Source organism: Macaca thibetana, chromosome 4 (genome assembly GCF_024542745.1).
Source record: "Macaca thibetana thibetana isolate TM-01 chromosome 4, ASM2454274v1, whole genome shotgun sequence".
Lineage (NCBI taxonomy): Eukaryota > Metazoa > Chordata > Mammalia > Primates > Cercopithecidae > Macaca > Macaca thibetana.
Window position 1 is genome coordinate 8,715,930 of NC_065581.1, and position 16,072 is coordinate 8,732,001.

Sequence of the window (16,072 nt, forward strand, 5' to 3'; positions counted from 1 at the left end):
CCTGTGCTTAATTCTAAATCAATAATGATATCAGAGTCATTGTAAAGAGGAATACACAGAACACAAGTTACTTTAATTCCATCAATTCTGTCATTTTGTGAAATCACTTGAAGTTATTTGTTCTTAAATGTTAAAAGATTGAAACAAAATATGAATCGAAAGGTGTAATAGCTTTGTTTGGTAAATGCAAATTTTAGTTCATATGTAAAATCTTATTGTATTTGATTTACATGTTTAACATGGAAATTTATTCTTATATTAATTGGAATACTAAAAATATGTATGAACAGGAAGGCGGGATCAATGCTTGAGTCTTTCTCTTTATTTAATAGTTTTCAAAATAATTGGTTGGTTCCATATCATCATCCTCCAGAGATATCCAACTAGTTTTATTTTTATTGTTAAGAACACATTTATTTATTTAAATATATCTGATGCCTTTTGCAACACCTTAAGCCAATTGCAGTCAGATTTAATTATTATCCTATCAATGCCTCAGAGTCTCTATATAGGAGTCTGTCCAAGTTAGCTCCTGGGTCTTCTTGACACACCCTTAAAAGTCTTTGGTAGCTTTCTTTCTCTTTAATGTACAAAATATTTCAGGCTCACTTTGCACATTTCTTGCTCTAGGCTTGGCATCAGTCATTTCTCAGAAGAAAACTGAATTCTTTTAGTGCAAAACAGTGTTGGGCACTAATGGTGCTTGTTGCTGGGTAATAGTTTCTAGGCATTTTCAGTACATTGTGCCAGGTAAACAATTCGAAGGTAAAATGCATAATAAGTTTATACTGATCTTTCCTAATCAAACTCAGGACTTCAGAATTTTTGCCTGCCCTCATTTAATATTATATCTGGAAGTCAAAATGAAAATTCCAGTTCTCAATAATGCCAACATAGTTAATTGATGTATTACATAATCCATGCATAACAGTCTCAGAATAGCAATACCAATACTACCACTGATACTATACTTAGCAAAACCGGATTTTTTTTCATGGTTATATTTGTCCACGGGGTCTCTCTCACTAGGGATGTATAATCATACACTATGTTTTAAAGTCACTTGAAAAAAATCTCCCTTTTTCTAATGGTGTCAATTTGACACATATTTAAATTAACTTATTTTATTTGGCTTTGGATATTACAAGTTATTTTTTAACATTTAATTTTGGTTTATGATTATGTGAACTATTTACCTATGTACATGGTTCCAAAATAAATTCTACAAAGCAAGGTATATTCAGAGAAGTCTAGCTTCTACCCCTGTACCTTTCTATGCCTGTTGCCACTACCTTTCATCTTTCGATGTCCTTTTTAAAGGAATTCTGGTTTGTCTTGTCATTTTCAATGTAAGAAAATATTGGTTTATGCTTTCATTTCAACATACAAAATATAAAGGATAGCATATGAAACACAGTTTTCTGTTCCTTGGATATGCTTCTTAAGGTCTCTCATTGTATCAGGTCATTAATATCTACTTTGAGACCTTCAGTCTGTACTAAATGAAACTGTGGATGACATGCTTACTACCGTAGGCACACATGGATTGTTGATTTTTCTTTCTCTCTGAAATCGATCAATCCAGATACTTCCTGCATCTGAAAGACCTCCTGCGCTAAAATAGCTCTGCGTCACACTTCCAAATTTTGTGAAAGTTTGCCAACTGAATTTTCAGCCTCAGTCTTTCTCACTAATGCTACATCTTACAGTTGGTGAGAAACAATCACATTTTCCTAAAAACTTAGTTAAGAACATAAAAAGATATTAAATTCATCTTAGCGTGGTGTTGTAGTGTATTTGGGTTTGCCTGAACATTTTTATGTACAAAATGTGGTAAAATATCTTTGAACATCAGATCCCACTTTTAACATAAGGTATTCATAGGAGCAGAGACCCCAAATTGGGCTTCCCAAACTTCTTAAGACTTTGGGTTACCCAAACATCTGAAGACTTAAAACTTTTAAGTGAGAAGTTGAAATGGGAGATGTGAGGCATTCTCATTATTGGTGGATCTTAGAACTACCAAATGGATATAAGGATATATTCACTTATGTACTTTGGTTCACACATTTTCCAAAATCATGGGGTGGGTGGAAGTATAGATAATTTTTAAAAAATATCTTGCTGGGCGTGTCTAGGATTATTGTCTCTTAATCAGTCTCTTCTCCTTTTTGGCAGAGATAAAAAGACTTTGCTCTTCTCAACTCCTTTTGACAGCACAGGGGAACACGTGACATGATATTTACTCCACATCTGATAGCCTGTCACTTTACAAAACAATATTTGAGGCTGGGTACAGTGGCTCATCCCTGTAATCCCAGCACTTTGGAAGTCCAATGTGAGTGGATCACCTGAGGTCAGGAGTTTGAGACCAGCCTGGTCAACATGGTGAAACCCTGTCTCTACTAAAAATATAAAAGTTAGCCAGGCATGGTGGTGTGCGCCTGTAGTCTCAGTTACCAGGGAGGCTGAGGCACGAGAATTGGTTAAACCCAGGAGGCAGAGTTTGCAGTGAGCCCAGATGGCGCCACCGCACTCCAGCCTGGGTGACCCAGTGAGACTCTGTCTCAACAAACAAACAAACAAACAAACAACGATGTTTGAGTACAACTCTAGGCCAAAGACCACCTATTCTTGGTAATGACAACTGTCTAATAATTGTTCAGTTGGTACCAACAGTGCTCAGAGAGGGCATGGTGTGATGACATGCACTTCATGCCCAAGTAACTAAATTTGTCAACATATTCAATGCTTACAGGACACAGGACTGGGCTGTGACCCTTGGCAAGCCTCCCAAGCTATTCAGTGATGTTAAACAACCCACTTACCCTCTCTGAAATTTACTTTTCTTATCTGTAATATGCAGCTATTGTACGGCTAAGTCAGATTTCTTCCAACCCTAAAATTCTGCAACTATTGGTCTAGCATGAGCCTAACTAACATCAGTGAATGATGATATAAGTGTAAACTGTAATAAAATCCTCATTTTTCTCACAAAATCACTTTGATTTCAGATTTGTAAGTGTTTTTCTGTTTGGAAAGGGACTTTAGAGGTGGGGTGTACAGATACTCATATTTTTTAGCCTAGTGTGTTGGAGAGAAGGAACTATTAAACTATTAAGAAGGAGGTTGCAGCAAGTTGAACAACTTAGATTTTTTAGATTGAGTTATAGATTTGAAAACTCTGGTGCTCTTAAATATTCAGATCCATGAAGTTACTCTTTCACATGGGGACAATGAAACTTTCTGAAATCACATGGAAAATATTGTACAGAAAGGCAAAAACCAGAAGCTTGTATTGAGCAGTTACGTGCTGCATACTTTCAAATGAATTCACTCATTTAAACCTTACAGAAACTCTGTGTTATGTATTACTATTGTTGTTTCTAATGTCAGACTCAGTTATGTTAGTTACTTCTCCCAACATCACACAGCTTCTAAGGAATTAGGCACTGACTGGACTTCAAAGGGTTGTTAGAAGGAGCTTAGAAGAGTATTCAGTACCTACTATGCACTATAACTTGACCTATTCTCCTCCTCCTCCTCTTCCTCCTCCTCCCTCTCCTGCCACTATTGTCATTGTCTTCTGTCCCCCTCCTCTTCCCTTCCCTTTCCTCTTCCCCTTTCCCCTCCCCTTCCCCCTCCCCCTTCCTCCTCCCCTTCCTCTTACTCTTCCTCTTCTTCTTCTTCTTCTTCTTCCTCTTCTTCTCCTTTCTTCCCCAGAAGTTCATTGTATTTACCTGGTGAGAGTACAGTGATCTCAGGTTTGCAGGCTGAGTTGCCTGCATTTAAATACACACACTGCCGTCTAGGTGAAAGGCAGAGTGCAAACTGCTTTATCTATGCAATCTGTAAAAAACTTAAGCAACATGTGGCATATGCTGTGTATACAGTAAATATAAACTCTTACTTTTAATATAGTTCTTTTACATATTGATTCTGCAGAAATAATTCTTCAAAAGGTACTATTCATGGTGCTATTATAAATAGGCTAGAGAGTACAGTAGATGCTAGAGTAGAAGATATTGATAACACTCATTTTATTGGTTGTATTATTTGGTATAATGGAGTACAAAATGATTTCTCCTGTTGTCTTCATGCTTAGAGACCTGAAGTCAGTTTAAGTCAGTCTGCTTTTTAAAAGTAATTCTTCTGACATCTAGTTTTGATGGTGATTTTTAAAAGGTCAATTCTAAATAAGGTCTGTTTTTTTTCTCAGCAAATGCTTATTTTTCTACTTTGAAGTCAGGAGATACATAGTTGAAATATGATACCCTTAATCTCTTAATTTGTAGACTTCCACCTACCCATTCATTTTATTGTTGCCTCACCAAGCACTCAGAATTGTATTACACAGTGGAAAGAAAATCAACCTTGGAATCACACATCTCGTATTGAAGTGACATTCTGCCACTTGTTACCTGTGTGATCTTGGAAAATTTACTTAATTCCTCTGAGCCTCAACATTCTCAAGTGAGCAATTAGATGCCTCACTTCAGTTTGGCCGACCGGTCCACAAATGTAGCCAGGGCAACAAATCTGTTTTCTTCCCAGAATATGGTGCAAGCATTGCCACGCACAAAGTGTGTCTGGACAGGTGTTTAGCTGCATGTGTTTTGCCCCATGCTTTTGTCCTGTCTAAAATAAGAATGTCTAAGACTATAGAGCTGGAAATGGTCTTAGACCTCATCCTGTCCAAGTTTCCTCTTTAACAGATGAGAAAATTTGGGTCCAGACAGGGTAAAAGAGACATGCCTCAAAATCGAATCAGTTAAACTATAATGCATCATATTGTTTGTGCCTTTATTTTTCCCTTTATCCTTTCCTTCCTATTTCACAATAAAAATGAGCACCCTCACTTATCTGTCTTTAGAAAATTACCTTTCTCTGACATTCAATATTCAAGAAAGGTATATATTTTTTGTAATCCACTTTTTTCTTCTTACAGCATATCTTGGGATATTGAAAATACCCCATTTTTGCAAATAAATCTATAAATTTAAAGAAGTGTCAATCTAAATATCCAAAATATACTTTATGGAACTTTGTAAGTCAATTATAAAGATGAGGCGAGGGAAAGAAACTATAGTAATGCGCAAGAAAAATTTTAAAGGAGGAGTGAAGGAGAACTTTTTCTACAGATATCAAAATGTAATATAAAACTATAGTAAATCAAATTATGTGGTTTTTGGCACTAGCATAGAATAATAGATCAATAGAACAGACTAGATTCCAGGGAAAAAAAACTACGACTGTAATAAAAATAGCATTTTAAGTCAGTGGGAAGTCATTTAATAAATGATATTGGGATAATTGGATATATACATAGATAAGAAAGAATGAAACTAAAATTGGTCTTATGCATATGTAATGAATATTGCAATCTCATGTGCTTTTAAAATACCCTGTGGAGTGTGTGTGTGTGTGTGTGTGTGTGTGTGCACGCGCGCATGTGTATAAAATGTCAGGGAAGGAAATCATTAGAGTGAAGGAAAGAGGTTAAGATAATTTTTTATTTTTTGACTCTTTGTAAGTCTATTTTTTAAATATTTTTAATTTTCCTATACCTTTTGTGATTATAAAATAAAGATTTCAAGCACAAAAATCACTTCATTACATTGCACATTTTCTTAAAAATTTCAGCAACCTGTATATGTGCGTGCATATGTTATAAACCAAACCGTAATTTGAATTAAAGTGGGGTAACTACACTTCATTGGAATTAGAGGGCTTCCTTTCAAAAATGTGAGCATCATTCCCTGGTCGCCCCAGTTCTTAGGTTTAGAATTTGGTGCATCTGGTTTTCTTTAATTTTACTTATTTCTATTAACCCTTAAAATCTAGGTGCCATGATGGAGATTAACCACGTCATGCTGACTTCTAAAAGATCCGGTTTATCCTGGACCCCATTACCTGCTTCTGCTTAAGCTTTTGTTGAGGAAATTTTTCTGCAGCTGAAATGAAGTTTGAAGGCTTGAAGAGCAGTGATTTCCATGTGACCTAGTGTAGCTTGGAAGAATGAAGTTCTGATTTGTAAGTAGAATCATTTCCTATTGTGGTAGACTAGTAAACTTGGAATAACAACAAGTATATGTTAAATAAATATAATTAAACAATAGTAAACATTAAATTTAGAGACTATTTTTAATGCTCCATTTGTATGAACTCACTTAATCCTCACAATAGCTATTGAGGTTGTTTCATTCATGAGGAAACTACAGCACAGAGAGGTTGGTAACTTGCCTGAATTCACAGAGTTAATAAGGATTGGTACCAGGACTGACGTTCAGGTCATCTTGTTCCTAAGCCTGTTCCCTAATCACAGCCAATTATGCAATGAATATTCTTTTTTTTTTTTTTTTTTTTTTTTTTTTTTTTTAGCTCACTGCAAGCTCCGCCTCCTGGGTTCACGCCATTCTCTTGCCTCAGCCTCCCGAGTAGCTGGGACTACAGGTGCCCACCACCACGCCCAGCTAATTTTTTGAAGTTTTAGTAGAGACAGGGTTTCACCATGTTAGCCAGGATGGTCTCGATCTCCTGATGTCGTGATCCGCCCGCCTTGGCCCCCAAAGTGCTGGGCTTACAGGCATGAGCCACCGCGCCTGGCAACAATGAATATTCTTATGTACGTTTTCTTATATTCACATGTACAAGGTTTTTCCAAGTGTGGCATTCTTGGCTGTAGGTTATACACATCTTCAGCTTTACTATATATTGACAATTTATTCTCTTTCTCTATGTCCTAACACTTTTAAGCAACTTTTAATATTGGTCAGTCGATGAGTGGGAAGAGTTAGATCATTGTGTTTTAAATATTCATTTCATTTATAACTAGAGAGTTTGAAATGTTTGCACTGGGTTTGGTCCATAGATTTGTAAGTTTTTTAAATTCTGAATACGAAATCATATTTTCTGTATAAATATCCCTGGACACTTTGTTCTGTTTCTCTGCTCTGTTTCCCTAGCCATGCCGTAATACACATTGTCATAGTTACATGAGTTTTTCCTCTTTTACCTCCTCTTCCTCCTCCTCCTCGTCCTTCTAAAACATTGTGTATCTGATAGGATGAATCCCTTACCCTTTTTACCTTCAAAATAGAATTGATCATTTGTAGCCTTTTAGCTCTTTCATATAAACATAAAGATAAGGTTGTCAAGCTCTAGGAAAAAATTCTGTTGCATTGAATATGTGAATTAATTTAGGAAATTAGTTATGCTGATTCTATCTAGCCTGCTCTTTCTGAAAATGGTGGTAGTAAAATTAGTTGCTGAAGCTTTAATGGTTAATGAATCTTACTGGTTTTTCTGTGACTGGTTGCTAAAATGGATTAACAGTTTCTAAAGTACTTATGAGCATGACCTCTATCATATGTCAAGTGCTATGGCTAAAGTCTTACAAAATTTATTGTTGTTGGTGTTGTTTTAATAAATATTGAGATATTTCTAGATTGTGTTTTTTATTGATGTGATTGTTGCTATTTCACTGAAGTAATATAGATGTTAGAGATATATGGAGTCACATTTGTACACTGATAACCACCATTTGTTAGCCAAGCCTGAGTGTTTGGGATTCTTTAATGACTTATTTGGCTCTAATTCATAAAGCTTAGGGTGATTGTGAGTCCAGGCCCTGCTGAGCTGGGGCCAAGTGTTGCAATGAATGTTCCAAGCACTTGATGGTGTTGAATGATTCCAACTTAGAGACTGGAATGGAATTTTAGTATATCTATTTTAAATTTCTTCATGTTTAATATACAATCTAAAATTGTGACAGTTCAGTCAGATAGTCTCAGATAAACAAGTTTAAATAACCAAACAAAAATCTCTGGAGTTTATATATCTTGGCTCTGCTGCCTTCAAAATCCTTGTGAATAAGAAACCAAATTCTGAGGTTGATACTTTTTCTTTAGAGTTATGAACATCCCGTTGTCAGAAAAACAGAGGTTACCACATATATTTCAATTGTTAATATTATACATATCACCACTTTTTCTTTAGTTAATCTTGGACCACGCTTCCTGAAACAGCCTCTCCCACATGCCAAGTATTGTATTTGACCTTTTCACGTCAATTATCTACTTTGTTCTTCACAGCAATCTTGTAGACTACGTATCGATTCCAAATTTACAGATGGACAAATATGGTTGAGAGGGGTTTCCTAAAGTATTATAGCTAGAAACAGCAAAGTTGGGTTTCAAACATGGTGCTATCAAATTCAGGTCTGTATTATTTTCTATCACCCCATTCGTTCTCCCAGTGCCTGGCAATTGAATAAGAAAAAATAAAAATGATAAATCTATACTTTATTTTTGAATAGGTGCTAACTCCTAAAATTCAAAAGAGTTCTTTCTTTAATTCCAGCAGTGATGGCCCAACTTGATACTGACTATTCTGCTGATTTTGTTAATTTGCTCAGAAGCCTAAATTATCTGCTAATAAAAGATATTGCACAACTGGACATTCCTAATGTTAGTTACATCTGGAGGTGATCTCACTAAACATTACAGATTTGGCTGTGTGTCTTGGGGGCTTTCTGAAATCCTAACTTTTTGCATCCTTGCCCTACAGGCACAGTTCATACGCTCTAAGTACATAGCCAGATTAGCCATAGCCATGACAAACAGGAACCTTTCCATTTAGGTTTTTCTCTATATTTTATTTGAACTTTGGAAACAGAAGGAAATAGATTTGAAAATAAGATATTTTGGGGGTAGAATTGTCCTAGTTTCTATATTAAATGTTAAAATAACTAAAGACTGTAGACCCAAGAGATTTAAAAGTGTTGTTTAATTTTCTAGTAGTAGAAGAAATGATTAACAGACCAACACTCTTTCAAAAGTTGATATAACACTTACATGAAAGAACCAGAGAAAAGATCAGAAAGGATGGCGCCAGTTCAAGGGGCTTAAAGAACAAACTCTCTTTTCATGTAGAAACTTTTCAGTGGTTGACTATAAGGAATGACAGCAAAGAAACAGAAGACAAATCCATGCTGACATGTTCTGCTGCTCCTGCATCCAACTACAGAGGCCAAAGTCTTAGGGTGACTTTAAGGCAAATTATGGTCCAATTGTGCAATTCCATTTTCACTTGAAAAGTAAAAACTGATACAGTGTCAATATTCTTGTCCTAAGACGTCTTCTTTACAGTGATAAAAGAACTGTATTGGGTATCGGTGGCATTAGTGCTAATCCGGACCATCTCTGGCTCACTATGTTACACAGGCAAGCCTATGCCTTAGATCTTCTGTAGTACCTGAGTTGAGGACTACTAGTGAAACTGCCTTATAGTTCAAAAAATGTCTCTATACTGGATCTCTAAGGTTTTTTTCCAACTCTAAACCTTTGTGAATCTCAGCCTGACTGGGTGCTAGGGTAGGATTAACAAGAAGTTAATAACCCTAGCTAGTAGTGTCAAATTGTAAAATTATAAAACATCTCTATGAAATGAACTTTATGCAATAGTACATATCTCACAAAACACTAGAAAGTATAATTGGTTCTCTTTATCCAGAAACAAAGGACAAATTAGATAGACTAGAAAGATTCAGACTCATATGCCAAACACTAGCTAAGTTCAACTTCTGCTTCTTTCACACAAATACTGTATGACCTTAGAGGAACCATTTAATGTTTCTTCGTTTCCTGTCTGTAAATTGAAGGGACTATGTTATGTGATTTAAATTCTTCAGCATCTAAAAGCCGAAACACTTCTCAATTATTTTATATGAAATGCAGATCAATTTTGGGAAGCATACTATGGGTAGCTGATAATATAGGGGAAAGATCTAACTATATTGGAGGAAACCAAGAAATACCTAGCATTATAATTAAAGCAAGTTGCCACATAAGTTCTCATATACTTGGGCACAACTCTTCAAGCCCTCCTCAGCCTGCAAACATAGATCTTAAATTCTTAAGATTATAATAGATATCTGTAAAATCAATTTGTTCAAGAGCTTTTCAATTTTATTGTTTAATTTGCTGGGACATTTTGGATAGCTATAGTTCACATGGAAGTTATTTAAAATCATAGGGTAGGCCCTTTTCAGGCTGACATAATTTATCTGTAGCTCTGCTTAGAAGCTGGGATGTGGATGATATGACTTCTATAGGCTCCTGCATGTCCTAGGAATATATGGGTAATTGGTTTTAGCAGTGCTTGAACAGCACATGGTTTCAGTATAGAGTAGGCAGAACTTGACCCCAGAAAAACAGACATAAATTTTTATTTTTAAAAAATAAGAGCACTTGAAGAAAGCCTGAAATAAATCCAGAGTTACTATCAACAAAGTGGAGGGAGTCTTACTCATCACAGAGAAAAGTCAGGCTCATTAAAGAAGGTAATTATTACCTCTGACATACAGAACTGTGTGCTGCTTTAAATTAAGGTTCTTAACGAGGCATTTCATTGTATGTCCTTAACTGAAGGATTTAAGGAGGCCAACTGTCTTCCACAGTCAGTGGGAATGGGTGTTCTACGTTCATGAGCTTTACTGGTAGAGAATATTTCAGGAAAGAATAGTTCAGGAATTTAAATACACCAATGTTCACACAATTTCTGAACAGGTTGCTGGTGTGCTGAAAGCCCACCCAAGCTATGTGCTTAAAAATTTAAACTTTGCCACATACTAATGATATGCTAATGAATTTTCATGTTAGACAGATGACGAGAGCATGGTCTCTGTCCTTTTTCTGTTAATGTAATGAATGAACTTTGATAAGCAGTTTTAAGAGGAAGTTGTAAACAGGTTGTAAATGTTTACATGTTTCCGTCATTTTTGTTCGTTTATTTCACCTCCCTTGCTCAACAAATTTCTTTTTATTCTTTCTGTATTGTATTGTTTATAGAATTTAAATATGCTCTCATGCTCTTGCCAGATGAGAATTTGTCTTGATCAGCAAGAAGCCACTTTATCTCTCAAAGCATCCTTTTATCAAAAAGTCTATAAAATTTTTATTGAGTACCAATATCAACTTCTCATGATGCTCATATACATAAACGTGTTATGTTTCGAGGAAAATAAATTGCTTTTCAGTGAATACATTTCTTTAAAAAGACATATTTTACAGCTCTGCTTTTCCAAATTTGAAAATATCTCACCAAACCACAGTGCTATTATAAGAAATGAAATGCGGGTGTTGCTCAAATATAAAGTTTGCATTCTGACTCTTTTTCCAAGCCTATAGCTAAACTCTGGAAAGCCTATAGCCCATTAACATGATTTCCCCAAGGATTTTCACCTGTTCCATCTAAGAGTAAGTGATAGTAGAGCAATTTTGTAACCTCATTTTCTCTATCTATCAGAAGAGCAGCAATGTCTACCAAGCACCCGAGAGACATGCTAGTCCAACATAGAATCTATGATCTGTACCTACTGTAGAGAAAAGAAGTCTAAATCTTTCTAAACTTTCTTATACGAGAGCGTTTGAGTGTGACCCATAATATTACCACCTGATTAAAATCCATTTCCAGTTAAATTACAAAGTCCTAGTGTTAATCACGCGCATCTCACCATGGGACTTTCAAGGTGGGTTCATATCCTTGGTAAGCGCTCAAATGTTCTCTAAGGTCAAATATCCTGTGACAGGAACCATTATGTCAGTGTTTGACACTGACCTAGCTTTAGTCAGTTCCATCATGATGTCATGCTTAAATATGTTTAGTCTGTTTTTTAAATAAATACATCATTTTCTGATTCTGTTACATGCTATCGTTCCAATCTTGACAATTGGTACGGTCTTTATTCTTCCCTGCTTTTTTCTGCCTTGTTTACAGATCACAGAAGAGATGTCCTACTTTGGGCCATTTTAATTAATCCGGTTTCTCCTTATGTATTTCACATGATTTAAAATAAAAATTCTTCAAGATACAAAATTTCTATTAAAATTTTATATCTATAAAATTTCTATTAGACTTTTAAATTCTCAGGGAATTTGGAGTTAAATATTTATGATAAAAATATTCAGAATCTTTTGTGAATATAAAGGAAATAAATCTTTTGTATGTTACATGTAATATACATGTTTTACTATAGTGCACATTATATATATTTAATATAAATATATTTTATATTTATATATTACTATAGTGCACATTATATATTTCTTACTATAGTACACATTATATATAAAACATACAATTTTTTACTATATATTACTTATATATTTTATATATATAATGTGCACTATAGTAAAATATGTATACTGCATATAATGCACAAAGTAAATATTTAAGATTTTTATCAAAAAGTTTAATTCTATTAATATGTCATCCATTTATTTAAAATGATTCAGTACATTAGTCAATGGCCAGATCTTCATGTCTCAATTCTATGTAGGTAGTCAGAGACCACAAAGCCCAGAGAAAACATGCCTCGGATATGTTTTTTAAAGAATATTCCATTTAAAGCTGGGCACGGTAACTCATACTTGTAATCCTAGCACTTTGGGAGGCTGAAGTGGGAGGATCCCTTGAGCCCAGGAGTTCAAGACCAGCCTGGGCAACACAGTGAGGTCTGGTCTCTTCAAAATACGTATATTGCATTTAAATACATATTCATAATTTTTTCATTAAATTGCAATATTCAATCCCTGAAAGATATTACAGGTGCTCTCATTTTCCCCACAGCTCTTCATACCTAAATCATGTACCTTAAAGCATGTATAGGTCACTTTTCTCACCTGTGAGTTGAAAGGGTTATAGGACACATGTTCTTGTCATATTTGGGGATTATTGAGAGAATTCCCTGGACAATGTCTATTGATAGTCACGGTTATCATGTAAAAGCTCATAGTTCATGAGGCTCTAGACTTATTCTAATCCTGATTTTATAGATGAGAATATAGAAGTTCTACAGTTTAAGCTCAACTCAAAGTGAATATCCAATTTATCAATAATTTAAATAAAAGAAGAAAAGCATATGATTTGAATTTCATGATCCTTCACCTTCTGATTTTTTTTGCAATAAAATAACTCTAGAATTATGAACAAATGTAAATAATTTGATACAATCTAGTGTGTTCTTTCAAAACAGAAATTCCTACAGTTATTAAACATACTAGTGAAAGCTCATTGTCACAGTTTTTGATGTTTGCACTTGGACTTAGAGGCAAACATACCCCTATAAACTTCAAGACTCTACAAGTCCTTAATATGAACTGTTTCTAAGGACGTTTTGACAACTAAGTTGTAGAGATATTACATAAAAAAACAAAACAAAACAAAACAAAAAAACGCTTTAGCATTAGTGTTTAAGGGATCTTTTAAAAGCTTTCATTTTACACTTTTGTTACCCCCCAAGTACAAGTTTATGGCTGCTCATGTGAAGTTTGAGACAAGGCAAAGTAAACTCTCAAATCACCTTCCCATGTAACTGTACTTATTTTGGGCAACAGCTATACACCTCTATTCTTAGCAGAGTCAGCTGAAGCTAGTGGCTCTTTTGCTCTGAATCTTACCTTTCAGGACATCATTGACAATCACATCACAACCATCTTCAGATCCCCTACTCTCCTTAAGCATATTCAATTTCCATCACTGTGAAAACCAAATGAAATTCTATTACTTAATATTGCCCCCTCATGACTATCATGGACACCATATCTTTTTCTTTTTTTTATTGCCAAATTCATAAATATTCCATAACTCATTGATTTATCCATGCATTCATTCCTAGATTCAACCACTTATTAAGAATGTTAATTGGACATCCGACACTGTGCTTGGGCAGTGGGGAAAATCTTTTGGCTGCGGCTGTCCCTGCCACCAAGACACATAGCGCAGCACTGAGCACATAGTAAATGATTAATAAATAGGAATTCTCCCACGTGCCCCCCACTTCCGTTTTCTCTCCACATTCACCATTTTCCTTCCTTGTTTATTTAAATTTATCAGCCATTTTTTTTTCTCTGTGTAAATAGCACATATGCAAAATGTGGACAGGTAAAAAAAATTCATCATTGCAATCATACAATCTTAATTACAACCCTTTTTTATCATTCTTTCCAGGAGTTGTTTTTGGTGCATATATATTTTCACGTTGCAGCTTTATATTAATATCATGGTTGCTTATGCTAATGCATAATTGCTTTATCCTGTCCCAAAATCCAAACAACAGAGAAAAGTGTAAGTAATAGAGTAAAAATGAAATGCAATCCTATCATCCTAAGATATCATCTCAACCTTTCAGTGGTTGTGAATTTATTTATTTTCCTATGCACATATATGTAATTTCATAAGGACTGAATATTGTTTAGTGTTCAAATATTTAAAAATTATGCCTGTAATATCTGAAGACACTGTAAATATAAAACTTTCAGGGAATCAACCCTATATTGAGATAAGTCAAAGTTCCTCCCATTGGGTTGCCATCCAGTTTGATGTGCTCTTTTAAGTCGTTTTCAACAAAATTATAGCTAGAAGTAAATATTTAAATATATTATTTTAACAACACAATTGGGTTAGTACTAAATGTATTTTTCTGCAGCCCACTTAATATAACAATGTGTTTTCAACATAGTGCAATATTAATGCATTTAGATTAACCTCATTAAATGTATTCATTTTAAAATTTTTAGCTAAATAATAAATATAAATACGCTTAAAAGCACCAACTACTATAAGACTTGAAAATGAAAATAGCAGTTGTTGGTCTCATCCCTCTCTAACTTACTCCTCAGAAATTCTTTTGGACATTTCTTCTGGCATGAAAATCTGTTTTGAAAAATAACATGCATGCACTTGTATTTCTAGACTTTATTTTGTAAGTTGTTTATTGGTTTCTTACAACAGAAGAATAAAATTTATCTTTTCTAAGGAACTCTCTAAGCCTCCTCATCTTCTTTCACCTGCCTGCCCTCTTGATTTCAATTACAAGTTTTGTATTAAATCACTAGTCCCTGTTTACAGTCTAACAACTAGATGCATATTGTTCATAGTTAAGTAATGCAGAGTACTACAGTTCCATTTCCTTTCTTATATTCTTCGGAGGTTAATAATTGTCTTACTTTGTGTTGTTTTCTTATATTCCCTGTGTATTTATTACTGATTTATCTTCAGATTCTTTGACAACACTATAGCATCCTTATTGATATGGTAAAGTTTAGTATTAAGATATTCACCTGTAAGCTTTCAAGATATTTCTTTTCTCTGGGAGTCTAGACCTTGAAATTGTTAAAAAATGTATTTAGTGGCTACTATGGCAGATTTCTCGCATGCATATATTGCATAGTGGTGAGGTCTGGGCTTTTAGTGCACCCATCACCTAAATAGTGAGCACTGTACCCACTGGGTCATTTTTCAACCTTCATCCCCCTCCTGCTCTCCCATGTTTCAGAGTCAGCATCTACTATTCCCTTCTGTATGTTCATGTGTGCCCAATGTTTAGCTCCCATGTATAAGTGAGGACATGCAATGTTTGACTTTGTGTTTTTGAATGATTTCAGTTAGGATAATGGCTTCCAGTGCCATCCATGTTGCTGCATAAGACATGGTTTCATTCTTTTTAAGGCTGAGAAGTATAGTGTTTTGTTTTGATATAAGGTCTCACTCTGTCACCCAGGCTGTAGCCTCAACCTCCTGGGCTCAGGTGATTCTCACACCTCAACCTGCCAAGTAGCTGAGACTACAGGCACACACCACCACACCTGGCTAATTTTTAAATTTTTTTGTAGAGATGGGGTCTCCCTATATTGCCCAGGCTGGCCTTGAAATCCTGGACTCGAACGATCCTCCAGCTTTGGTCTCCCAAAATGCTGGGATTACAGGTGTGAGCCACCATGCCTGACTGAAGTATGTGTGTATGTATGTATTATTATTATTATTATTGACAGGATCTCGCTCTTTTGCCCAGGCTGGAGTGCAGTGGGACAATCAGTTCACTGCAGCTTCAACCTTCCAGGCTCAAGCAATCTTCCTACCTCAGCCACCCAAGTACTTGGGACCATAGGCTCATACCATCATGCTTGAATAATTTTCGTATTTTTATTTTTGTAGAAACAGAGCTTTGCGGTGTTACCCGTGCTAGTCCCAAACTCCTGAATTCAAGCAGTCTACCAACCTCAGCCTCCCA

General features: G+C 35.2%; 1 protein-coding gene and 1 long non-coding RNA gene across 2 annotated transcripts in view; one reads left to right on the plus strand and one right to left on the minus strand.

The window, feature by feature from the left end:
- The window catches only part of LOC126952670 (uncharacterized), a 334,793-nt gene extending 328,180 nt beyond the window's left edge, over positions 1-6,613 (plus strand). Inside the window, exon 6 of the long non-coding RNA XR_007724996.1 lies at positions 5,845-6,613. This is a non-coding gene — a long non-coding RNA (uncharacterized LOC126952670). The remainder of the gene's footprint in view (positions 1-5,844) is intronic.
- Positions 1-16,072, minus strand: part of BLOC1S5 (biogenesis of lysosomal organelles complex 1 subunit 5) — a 995,078-nt gene that overhangs the window by 760,914 nt on the left and 218,092 nt on the right. The gene's annotated exons all lie outside the window — the stretch shown is intronic.